Raw genomic sequence first — 13,829 nt, forward strand, 5'->3', positions numbered from 1 at the left:
ATCCGGATTTTTGTAGTTGGTTGTTAGTCTTGACAATACCTTGTTAACAACGGCTTGAATATTCAGTTGCATTTGACAGAAATTCGGCGGGAACGAAATCTTATTCGTGGTGCGATAAATTGGAATTTTGCCATTTATCGATGTCCAAAAGTTGTTTTGAGAATGTTCGGGCAGACGGGTCTTGCAGAAAATGCACGCACATTTCATCGAAAGCGTGATTTTATCGACTCGGTTCCAAAGATATGATGATTTCAAGTAAGCTTTAAGCTCATCTGCGCAGTGAGTCCGCCGTCCAACAGCATTGAAGCAATTCCTGATGATGCCACTACGAGTGCAATCCAATTCTGCATTCGGACCGATGACAATATCAAATTTATGAGGAATGTTTTGCCTGTTCCTCATGGTGTATTGAAGAAAAATGTCCACCATTTTCGTTTGTTACACATTGCATGACTTTGTCGTAAGCATTTATTTTATCAGCAACCGTCTTGGGTGAGTTTCCACATATTATTGTTGCTGGTTCACATCGAATTGATGTTCTCACACCAGGTCTCTTTCTTGGACACTGTTTCCATCCTGTATCGAAGCCGGCATTCCAAGTTGAATAAGGACTTTGTTGTTGGTGGATATGCACATATCCTCAAACAGCAGTAGAGCTTGGTTGAAAATCTCGTCCGAATACTTCTGGTTAGGATCAGCTGCGCGTGATTGCCTGATAATGTCTTCTCTGAGGCTTTCACGATGCGTTTTCCACAGCTCTCGTGGATACTATGGTGCGCATGTTGTTAAAATTGTTGCAACAAAGTGCGTATTTGTTTTGGGTGACACGTGAGGGATGCCTTTGTTAGTGTTCCTATGCTGAACACTTTTAAGCATCCCCAATCTGAAACAAGCTTCTCGATAAGTCTGGCATTCATCTCTATCGATGGTTTTCAATGCCGCGATTGATGTTGGACCTATGTTCATATTCAATAATAATCGCAAAAAATAACATTTAGCATTATTCTGTGAGAGTGGTGTGTGGCAGCTGCTCGGCTCTATTTCATGCACTTTTTTCGGTGAAGTAAACACGCTTGCAATTTTCCAAGTGAACAGCAAGATGTTGAACTGTTGGATATCGCTCGTGGATGTTTAATGAAAATATGCGCCAAACCGCTTCATTGCTGCAAATGTAGTGTTCCATATGTATTTGCGTAATTTCGTCAGTTAGATTGACCAGTCCGAATACTACGAAGTCACTGCCTTTGTTGACTTATTTGTAAATCTATTTGATCGACTTCACCGAATTGCAGTACTCAACATTGATGTGGGCATCAAACAATTTAGAAGCAGCGGTGAGTAGGGCACAATCCATCTAATGTTGACTTCAACATCTACATTGCGGATTTTTATTGTAGTTGTGTATCCACCATCATCCGCCTTTCTTCGCCTATACAGAGGATATACATCGCCTCCTGTTTGAGTTTCTTGGATCAGCTCACGTTAATAGGACTTTATACACTTGCCTTTTTTCATGCATGGTGAATTTGTGTTCAGTTCACAGCAAGGACCGTGGATCATATATTTTCGGATTGATTCAACTAGAACCGGATTTCCTGTGGGATTGGTGAGTTTGCGGAAACCAACGTTCATCGATTTGCGTTGGCATGACTTTTTGTTTTAGCCAAATAAAATATGAGCATGTGGCAGGCCTCGCTTTTGCCATTAAACTGAGCACATCCAGCATTGAGTTTCGCCAAATATGTAGTTTTTTGTGATGAATTTCATCAGCCTCGTCAAGTTTTGTTTGAATACTCGTACGAGGAGATCGTTTCTATGTGTTGAACTTTGGCTGGTGAATAACAGGTCGGTGATGTCTTTCCATGCTCGATTGCAAGTAAAAGTAATGAAGAGGTCTGGTCTTCCATACTTGCGCACGTATGTCATAGCATCTTGAGCGTACTCATACATGTGTCATGGACTACCGGTGTATGTCACTGGAAAGATCACCATTTGGGCGATATTCGCAGCGTTTCCATTAATTGGCGACTGCATAACGCAAGTGGACATATTCCTCGACTCGCAGCTTTTGTTTATTGAACCGAATGAAGACTCACATTCACTTTCAATTTTCCCGTACATGTCGACAATGAATTGATTTTAAAATTCGTGGCATTTCAACAAATAATTTGATACATTTGGCCAGGTCATAAGACAATAGGCATGATAGTGAATGCAGGAAACCTTTTTTGTCGACTCTTCATTTGTGTTGGGGTTCATTTGCATTTCTTTGAAATGATACCTATTCTCGCCACGCAGAAACCGCAATGGATATTATAGTGCAGCATACGTTCGATGAGATTCCACAACGCATTAAACACTATCATTTTGGTGGTGGATGATGATATCGTGAAGCTCAAAAACTGTGAAGACCATAACAACTGCGACGTCGCCTATCACCCTTGCATTGAAGTGCCGCTCGTGCTGCCCAGCCATGTCTTATCGGCTCTTATCACAACCGTATAATCATCTGACGGCATCTGGTCTAGGGCTGTGTTGAATAGACGGATGAGCTGTTGTGTTCGTGTAGCATAGCTTGAAGACTCGAAACGATTTTCCCGCCTTACTTCAGTACTGATTGCGCAATCCTGCTTGACTTCTGTTGCTTCATTGCCAGTGAAATAATTTTAGACGAACTTGGCATCTTCATCGGGTACCAGGAGCAACGATCCAATTCTGTGGTAGATTTGGTCTTGGGCTTTGAAGGGGGGAATGTAACTGGCGTCGTTTACGACGTTAGTTGCTCCGAAGGACGTCATTTGAAAGCATGAGATGTACTTTCGTATGTTTGAAGGAAGTGCTTGGAAATCGGAATGGCGCCAGAAATTTAACTAAGTAGCGTCTCAGACGGCTCAATCAGTAGTGGAAAAGAACTTTATCGTTCAAACAGCACATTCTATGGGATTCCTTAGCGAACTTCAAAACACGACAATGTATGCAAACCTTATCCATTGTGCCAATCACTACGTCTTCGTGATTCCGGTAGCCATCATCCTTATTGTAATAAAATTCCACCAACTTTAAATTGGTTCTTTCTCTTGATCGAGCCATTTGTGAACGATTGGCATCAAGTCTTTCAATTTGCTCTTGGTTTGTCTCTGCAGCTCTTGATGAAGATGCACAGTCACGCATTTGCTGAAGCCGCAATTCGCGTTATCCTTCCGTTTCTGCTACTTTTGACATAGATGCCGTGCCGCGATTTTCCCGAAGACGTTATTTGTGTCCGTCATCTATTTCAGATGCTCTTCCTTCCTTCATCTTCGATTTGGTGTGTTTTTTTTTCCCAATGGCTGCCTTTTTTGGTGGCATTTTTATAAACGGTACCGTGCAAAGAAACAATGATGAAAAATGAAAATGCGAATTTACACGCACAAATGATAACAAATCAGCCTTGTAGTTCGCCGATTTACCGGTTTTAATGTTATTTGCGCGCGAATAAAACACTGACAATCGAATGAAAAAACTAACGTACATTGACAAATCAAAACTATATAGCGGACAAATGCATGCATCTATCTATACAAATAAAATTAATGTATATTTATTTCTATACATTCCTAAAGTTAGTACCTTTGTTCTTTATGCACTCCTAAACTAATGATTTGATCTGGATAAAATTTCGCACACTTGACCTTCGAAACACGAGAAAGGTCGTTATCTAAGAGAGATTACGATAATACACACCCTTAAAGAAGATTTTAAGGTGGAACGTGAGTCGTATGAGCTAGATACTAGTACAATTGCCAATAAAATCTTGCAATTATTGCTGTTTTTACCACGATGTCGCTTGTAAGCTATGTTTCATACCTATCACATTACATATTCTTCTGGAAATACCTTCATTAAATTTTTATTAAATAAAACGAAATCATCGAACCCTAATATCGCTTTTAACTGTAAATGTTCAAATATTTAACAAAAAGATAGAAAAATATAATTTTGTAATTATTTGTATTGAAAATATGACACAAAATATATTAAAATAAAATCTGTTCATACGATCTCTACCAAACTTCAAAGGATCACCCGGTGGGCTAATCTTAAGATTGATTGAAAATTTCACCAAAATCTGTCTAGCCATTTTGTAGTCCACAGGAAACATACATACATAAACACACATACACACACACACACACATATATATATATATATAGATTATCGCTAATGATTTTGACAGTAAGGAGAAAATTCCCGGTTTTTTCATATTGTAAAGTGCATTCAAACTTTAATTGTTATCATTTTTTTCTTAAAATTTTATATATGTATTCCCACAAACAAGTTAAAAGTGGAAACAGTTGATTTATAAAAGTACAGTTTCGTAAATTGATTTTAACAAAATAATTAGTTCATTCAATTGTTTGAAAATAAGTTTTTGGCATTAAAAACACCACAGAATCATCAAAACTTCACACTTACAGAATACACGAAAAAATTAAAGCGGGGAAGTTTCTTCATGAACTTATGCTTTCTACTTGTTATATTGAAACATCTATCAAGGTAACTGAAAATTAGAGGTACAGAAATATAGGTTATAGAGCTGAGATAGTATTTAAACTGCTAATAGTTATAGCTTGGCTCATACAACTAAACACAAAATATTAGTATCAAAAGAGGAGTAGTCACAAGAACTGAAGAAATTTGGTATCAAACCACTTGGCTAACCACACCATGTTGAAAAGTTTAACTGTTATATATTACAAAGAAGGTAGAGTTTAAAATATTGAGGCCCTGCACAAATATTTGCCTCAATAAGGGGAAATAACCAATTTGGGAGAAAAACATCCAACAGCTGCGAGTTTATTTATATTGTACCACAGTTATATAAACATTTAAACTGTCCTAAATTCACTCTTACTTTTTAGTGATATCGTAGGTGTAGTTTATAAATGACCATTGTATGTTATGAGCTAAGATGAAATATTTTGCATGTTCCCCAGTTGCTTGTATAAAGTATTATAGCAATTTTGTTGTTGTTGGCGAGATATGTTAGATAGAGATTTATGTGATAGTTATGATGTTGATTTTTGTATATCAGTAGATAGGAATGTATGTTCTTCTGCTGGTGCCGGTGCGACAATTAAGGACGGGGTCCGACATCTTGGATAAAAACGTCACAGCGGCCATCTTGGATAACATTGACCTTCAAAATTCCTCAAAAATCACTCAAAATTACAAAAACATTCTCTATTTCGAGGGAAACATTTTGATATTTTCACGTTTTATTCCTCAAAAATTCAAAAATTCAAAGTTCGAAATGACTCAATATACATTTGTATTTTAAAGAACCCAAATTTATAAAAACAGCTTAAGACTCCTAAAAGTTAGCCACAGTTGCCGAGGTCATGAACTTAACATAGATAGTAAACTTGAAATGCTGTAATTTTGACAAGAAAATTCCGACAAATTAAAATATATATATATATAAAAATTGCTCACTTTTACTCTTTTGTTACTTAATCGATTTTGCTTCTAGGTTCGATTCACAGCAAGAGTAAACATTTTAATTTATTAAAAAAATTGAAAAATCCTTAATAATAATTTTATTAAAATTATTTAAAAAATCCTTGCTTACGTCAAAACCGACATCGTGTATTCTAGAAGGTTGTACTTTTATTTATGGTTGCCATTTAAAATCAGTATTTACTAACCGAATTTAATGGATAAATGTTATAATTTATAAAAATTTCAATAAAACATTATAATAATAACATTTATAAAAATGTACTGGGTTAGAACCCGGTGAAGTCAATCAATTAAAAATAACGATGGATCGTTCACCCGCGGAAAACACCTTGCAGACTGACCTACCACCAATAATGCCAAGGAATATATTACATCAGCCAACATGACGTCATTGCAGCCATATTGTTTTCGTCCGCTGGAGGCCGCCATATTTTATCCGACATTTTGTATTCGTCTGCTAAATGGGACTGCCACCCTTTTAGTTTAATTTTATCCCACGAGGGTGCAGTAAATATTTATTATTAAGACGTCCACCATCTTTAAATAAGGCCATTATCTTGAAAATCCGAATTTTCACGCTAAATATTCAGTAAAAATTCAAAAATCATAAAAAATATTCTCATTGAAATAATGATTAATTCGATATCCTCAGTTCGAGCACTTCAGTTCGATCACCTCAGTTCGATCCTTAATCATTGCAAAAACGTTACTTTTAGGTAAATATTATAATTTAGTTAAAATAAGCAAAAAGTTACACGTTTAAAAATAAAACATCCACTTGAATTTTTTAAAAAAAATGTATTACATAAATTCAACACTACTACATGAACACTTGCAAAATTTAGCAATCTAAAAAAAAACCAATCTAATAAACATTTTGTTATGCATTCGCTAGATTCAAATAATTTTCAGCTCTAAACGGTTTACTAAAGACAGAGACCAGTCAGATAATTTTCCAAAGTAGTCTTTTTTTTCGACAGTATTTCACAATAACATGTTTAACAGAATGCTTCACATCGTCAGAAGTGTAAATGGTAGTGACCGATGACTTAAAAGCACACTTCTTCTCTTCATCCTCTAACAGATACGGTTTACCATGTATGCAGTTTAGCCATAAGTTATATTCTAAAAGTCACTATTTTGCTACTTCATCTGTAAGCTGATTTATAATTTTGTGCTTGATATAGTCCAGGAAAGTTACAATGTCTTTTTACTCATTAAATGTATTTTCCCTAATTCAAGATCAGTGTTAAAAAATTAAAAATTTCAATAATATATATTTTTTACAAAAAAAAATTACATACAAAAGGTTTTGCCAGCATGGGAACTTCTCCTTTCTTGAGCAAGGATAGAGTTGAAGCAAAAGCCAAAATTCTTCGTAGTTGTATTTCTTTTTTTCTTTTCTTATTTTATTTTTTTAGTGATTCAGTGATTTTGATTTAGAAAAACGTGCGTTCGTTTTATCCGTGTGCTCCTTTTTTTCTGCCAATATTTGATTATTTTCTCTGTTTGTTTTCTCCGTGTGCTCCTTATTATTCCTGCCAATAAATATTTTGATCATTTTCGCCGTGTGCTCCTGGTCATTCCTAAATGGACTTCTGCTGATGTTCTTGAGTGAATCTGGTAATTTTTGAGGATATAATCTCTGCCTGAAACGTTATTTGCCTAATGATACATGCAATTTTATTCAGAGCTACATATAATTACTGAATTTCTGTTACTAAATTAGTACTTGCAATAATTTTATAAATTGGATTTCAAACAAAAAACATTAATCCGTAAACTAAAATGTCTTAAGACGGCTAAGAATCATTATCATGCAAGACGAATTTCCTACTCCGTGGTGACTAGCGAAGCCTTCTTTCTCTTGCGATCGTAAGCATCCTGCATCACACATGAAAGAGCGACTGCCTGTACAACACAGTATGTAGCGCCAACTGTTGCAAGAATCGGGACTTCTTGCTTCAAGTTATTTGCATTAGAAAAATAAACTCTTGCTACTGAATGAAGCTATTGTAACCAGTTGCAATCTTTTAGACTCATATACTCGTAACATTGTAGCCTCGTAAACTCGTAGATTTGTAACTTGTAGCCCTGTAGTCTCATGACCTTGTAACCAAATGACGCTTGAGCTGTTGGAGCTGTTTCCTATCGCATCCTGAGACCTATCGTATCCTACTGACGTGTAGATAAAATAATTAGTTTAATTTTCGTATAAATTTACTTCCTTGAAGTCTGTAGTATGATATCCTACTGATGGATTCGTATCCTAATGAGAGTATCGTATCCGTCTGACAAGAGCGTATGCCTGTGATGATATCTTATCACTCTGATGAGATCGTATCCCTATGATGAGTTCGTATTCCTTTGATGATATCATATCATTCCAAATTGAATTTTCGTCCTATTGTTTCCTTTTTTTGGTTGTGCTTCCAAACGTGCTTCCTTTTTTTGATTGTGCTTACTAATGTGCTTAATTTTGATTGGGTTTTTGATTGTTCTTCTTTAAATATACTGCGTGTCCTGCGTGTGTGTTGATTACTTGAGTACTATGTGTCCTGTGTGCTTAGTGTGTGTCCAGTGTGTGTACTGTGTGTTCATTGCATGTGGACTGTGTGTTTATTGCATGTCCAGTGAGTGTGCTGTGTGTCCAATATGTGTCCTGTGTGTGCATTGCATGTCAGTGTGTACTGTGTATTTATTTCGTGTGTACGGTTTGTTCATTGCGTGCCCAGTGTGTGTGCTGTGAGTCCAGTGTGTGTGCTGTGTGTCCATTGTGAGTCCCGTGTGTGTATTGTATCTCCAGTGTGTATACATTTTGTTCATTGCATGTGTAGGTGTGTGTGTACTGTTTGTTCATTATTTGTGTACTGTGTGTCCTGTCAGATTTAAATATCGCGGACGCATCAGTAATAAATAATTCCTCTACTCTAGCGGGTTAAAATTAAACTAAAATGGTGGCAGTGCCCTCCAGCTGACAAAACAATATGTCGGATGAAATAGCGTTCTCCAGCAGACGAAATAAATATGGCTGTCATTGGGTCATACTGGCTGATGTAATTATTCCGTGGCATTAGTAGTGGTGGTAGGTCAGTCTGCCAGTGGTTTCCGTGGATGTATTATGTATCGTTATTTTTAATTGAATAATCCTCAACTGGTTGAAATACAGTATGTTTTTATAAATTTTATTATTAAAATTATTTATTAAATTCTTTTATAAGTGTTAAAATATTGCCATTACATTTTGGTTAATATTTAACGATTTTCAAGATGACAACGTGCAACGTTCTAGAATACACTGTCGGGTTTGACGTAAGGAAGGATTTTTTTTCTTATTTAAATAAAATTGTAATTTGGGATTTTTTAAATTTTTTATTCATAAATTAAATTTTTACTCTCACCGGGAATCGAAACAAGAACTAAAGTCGATTAAGTAACTAAACATTTAGTGTAAACCATTTTTTTATATATTTTTGAAATTTTTTCGGAATTTTTTGGTCAAAATATTAAGAATTTCAAGTCTACGGCCGTCAAGGTCAAGTTTTCGGCCCATTAGTGTGTCTAGTTTTTAGGAATCTTAAGGCGTTTTTAGGAATTTTGGTTCTTTCAAAGATAAATGTAATTTGTGGCATTTCGAGCATTGAATTTTTGAATATTTGAGTAGTTAAAAGGGAAATTTTCTTTAAATAATGGAATATTTCTATTAAATAGGGAATTTGTTTGTATTTTAAAGTCATTTTTAGTTATTTTTGAGGAATTTTGAAGGTCAAGTTCATCAAATATGGCCATTATGACGTCCGAATCCTAGACGGCGGATTCCATCCTTAATTCTCGCACCGGTAATAGTAGCAGAACATACTTTACTATACTACTTATATTTATTAGTTTTTTTTTATAAATAAGAACCTGAACACAAAAGTTACATACATCTTTATTTCATTTACTTAATTCAAGGTAGTTATATTTAGATCGAATTGATGTAAATTAAACATAATATTGATATGTTATTATTTGTGAACAAATATTACATTTTTTAAAGCGATATTGGCTTAAAAGATTTTTTACCGTAATTGCAAAACCTAATATGTTTAGTTAACGCTGACAGAAATTAACAACATTATACTTCATTTATTTTCTTTCCATATAAATGTTTCTGTTAAAACTTTCCGTTTTCCAATAACTGTTATTTCTGAAAACACTTTTAAAAAATATTTTATTAAATTTAATGAGCGAAATATATTATGTCTTTAAAATACTTTAATTTATTACGTATGGTCCAGTTTAATTGAGAAATATGTACTCTATGTTGTTGCTAAAGAGAATATTTGAGTGCCATAGTCTTACGTGCCCCTCTTCCTCAAACGATGTAGTGAAACACTTGTTATGTATTATACAACTACGCTGGTGGTAATCTACCGTGTTTAATTATGTGGCCAAATTTAACTTTTGACTCCTGTTTCGAACACTACGTTATTATTGTGGTGGAAAAAAAATGGAATTTTAATTACAAAGAAAACACGTGTTCTGATTGTACAAGAACGTTCTTACTATGCTGTTGTGGAAGACTTTGTTCGTGTTTGTGTATAAGAAGTCCTGTTCCATAATAGAAATGTGATTTAAAATATGTTGACTGACAATCCGCTTACATTTTCAATGATAATAATATGAACCAAAACATGTTTTGGTAGTATTAAAACATGTATATGTTACATTTTGACATACCTTGATGTTTTTTCGTGCCAAAATCCTTGCAATAGATTAGCTAATTTTTTTTATTATTTTGAAAATGTTCCTAAAATAATAAACACTTCTAAAATTGTTTGATTTAATGACAAGAATATTTTTAATAAAGTTTAAATGAATGAATAAAAAAGTTGATAAAATAAAAATTCTGTGAAAACAGTTGAATGCAAGTGACTATTTGTAAATCATGTTTTTTACAGAGCAAATAAAATCGAAATGCGTATTTAAATTTAACCGGTTTGAATGGGTAGTAATACCCGTGTCAATCACTTTCACAAGTTAGTAAATTTATACGTAGAAAAATGTTAATGGCAAAACATTGTATCTTTAAAATGTTTCAGATTATAACAGAATAAAACATTTTTGTTTCTGATTTTCTTTATAATTTCATTATTTCATGGAATATGTGTGTGAAGTAAAACTAACATTTGAATACTCAAATTTAAATATGAAATTGATGCTATAATTTTTTTGAGATAGTGAACTTATTTGAATAGCAGATTTTGACATTCCTTGATATATTTACATTTTACAATATATATTTCCTATTTTGAAAATAACTTGATGTGATGTTTTTAATCGCACAGCTGAAATAATTTAATCAATGTGTTTATTAAATAGTACCGTAATATATCAGTGAGTGGGCAAAAATATAAATAAAAGTGTAAACCGCACTAAAGAGACGAAAATTTTAAATTTTAAAATTGTTTTACTCCAATTTGGTCTTATTATTGTTTTAAACGAAAAAAAAAACGTTACTTGTATGTGAGAACACTTCTTTCGTGTCCTAAAAATACAAATGAATAAAACATAAAAGTTTTCTGTAAATCAAACCCTATTTGGTTCATTGTTCCTGATAGAAAAGTTACTATACAATTTAAGTAGCGGAAGGTACAAACATGTGATAGTGTAAATAACACACAGGTTTTGTAGATTATATGTATATGAACTGCATTTTCCCATGTGATTTCCCACATCAATCGTTATTATAATTTTCCAATTACCATGGAAATAGTTACTTCCTGTCTATTTGTTGCAACTTTCATACGTTATAATGTAATGAATTATTTCTTAGTATACTTTTTGACTATTTTAGTGTATCTACACATGCGCAATAAAAAGTGACGTCATCAACTACGAATGTTTTTTAAGAGAAACGCAGGGATTAAGCTTCGGGTTAGTATCAGTAAGCCTACTGTAGAAAAAAAGTAAGGGGAAGTTCCCTAGGGGTGGACCCCGAATGTTTTCAGAAAAAAAAAAAATACATTGACAAATTTTACAATAATTATAAATTAGTTTTGTTAAAAAAAAATTAAACCCAAAATAAATGCACAAAATGCAACTTCTGCAAAAAAGTTAATTAAATTTTGATTAAAAAAATGCAATCACTGCAATTGACACCTAGTACCGCATGGACAGAGCTATCAACCCCAAGCTCCGAACCTTTTCAAAACATCCTGCATCACACATGTAGGCATCTGCAGATACAGGAATGTTTGCACAGGCTTTATGAGCCCATCCATGGCAGCTGGAGCACTGTGTCCAGTCTCCCTAGTGGTCCTCTGAGCACACTACGCAAGTAGTTCTTCCTGTCAGATATTTAAATTAATTGTTCTATTTTCTTAGCTTTATCTCCAATTTTCCTTTGGCCTTCACCCCTTTGGGTTTTTTCTCCCTTCTCTTCTATTGCTGCTTTGACCGTATATCTCATTATTTTCTTTTTCTTCTTAACGACGTTTTCATTCTCTTTTTCTTCAACAGCAAATTTAGTATGGTGGTGATGTTAAAATTTCAATTTTACTTTTTCTTTTCCGAGCTGCTGATCATTTTTTGACAGTATCTGGCATTGACGATAAGTTATGGACGATCTGGACAACATCTGGATCAAAGCTCGTCGACAGCTTGAGACTGCTCAATGTTGGTCCGTGGATTCTTCTGAGTCCAAATTATTTGACAGTTCTGCATCGTAGGTCGTAGATGAGCTACCAGCAAAGACCAAATCAGTGGAACACACGGAAACATGCCCTCTTCTTCCTTTCCATTTCGTTTCTTTCATTTCGATCTCTCTCCTTTCTTCTTTTCTCAAACCCCACTATTATTTTTATAATAAGTATTAATACTTACGAGAATAAACCAATGGTTCACTGTCCGGTGTAAAGGAAAAATTTGTGTCCGGAACTAATGGAAAGGGAATCGTCAAAATTAGGTGTTCTATACCAAAACGTTTTTGGAAATCATCAAAAACCTTCACAGTCTACGAATAATAATGATACATTACCTTTACTAACAATTAATATAAACACTTAACAACAAAATCTTATCAGTTAACATTCTCCTGGATCTATGAGACGAAGATTTTCCTGCCAAAAACAGCAAAAGACAGCTCCTGCCGTGGCCTTTTGCGTCACTGGCAAACCGCAGTCCCCCGACCCTTTATCACTACTTTCCCCCACGCCTCTTTCAAACGTTTTTGAATCGAATGCGTTGTGACTTGGCGATATAGTATGGATGTCCAACGCTAGGTGCTGTCCGGACTTCCAAGACTTTCCCCTACGTATTTTGCTAAGTACGACATGTGTATTTTAAACATAAATTTGCGTCTGCTTTTTTTAGGCTTATTATTAATATGGTATGAAAAAATAAATTTCAATTAAAAATGTTTGACTTTTAAACTTTTTTTTTGTTTCAATATTTAGACGCGAACCCTATGCAATATTTTACATAAAGCTGGAACAGTGATATTTTCTCAAACTTTTTAAGTTAATAAAAGATATCACTTCTTATTTTAAAACTGCAGTAAAAATTTACTGACCTTTGAAGTAATATTGTTTTAGATTGATAGCATCAAATTGTAATTACTTTAACACGAATAAACTTCAATTTATAAAAACAATAATAGTTACTTTTTGTACATTGAGGAACTGTTGATATAGGTACTTCGCTTTTGATTTATAAAATTAATACGCGCACCTTGTTGAGAATGTGTGCTTGTTTATTTTATGTTGTAAAATAGTCAGACTCCATATCTATTAGCGACGTATATCAGCGTTACTGTGCTGTCTGCGGCTAACAACAGCACAGTCAGTTGCTTACAGTATCAAACAACTTGGTGCAATTATATTCAAGTACAATATGCAGTTTGTCATTCTCTATGCTTGATAACATAATGATTATATTTTTTATGTTTTGTACTCAAAGTCATAAGATACTACTCAAACGTTTTCTTCTGTGGTTTATTATTTAACTCGTTTTCGCTAAGAAACATTTTAATTAATGTATGTAACTCAAACAAACAAGATTTGAATCTTCCAACAGCTACTGACTGAAACAAGTAAACAGGTTCGAAGTTGCTGTTTTGCCGCAATAAAAATAATGGAAATATAACGCACACAAGTTAGCAGAATATGAATGGTTTTTAGTTGGAACTTACTAAAATGGATAGCTAACATTTTTCTGTCATATTTCCTGTCAATTCTCAACAGTCCATCTCGAATCGCCAGAACTAAAGCATTTTTATAAATTGAGTTTCTTCTGAATTACATTTAAAACAATGACAGAAATAACACTTTAAGACGTTTTGAAAC

The sequence above is a fragment of the Bacillus rossius genome, chromosome 5 (assembly GCF_032445375.1).
Source record: "Bacillus rossius redtenbacheri isolate Brsri chromosome 5, Brsri_v3, whole genome shotgun sequence".
NCBI lineage: Eukaryota > Metazoa > Arthropoda > Insecta > Phasmatodea > Bacillidae > Bacillus > Bacillus rossius.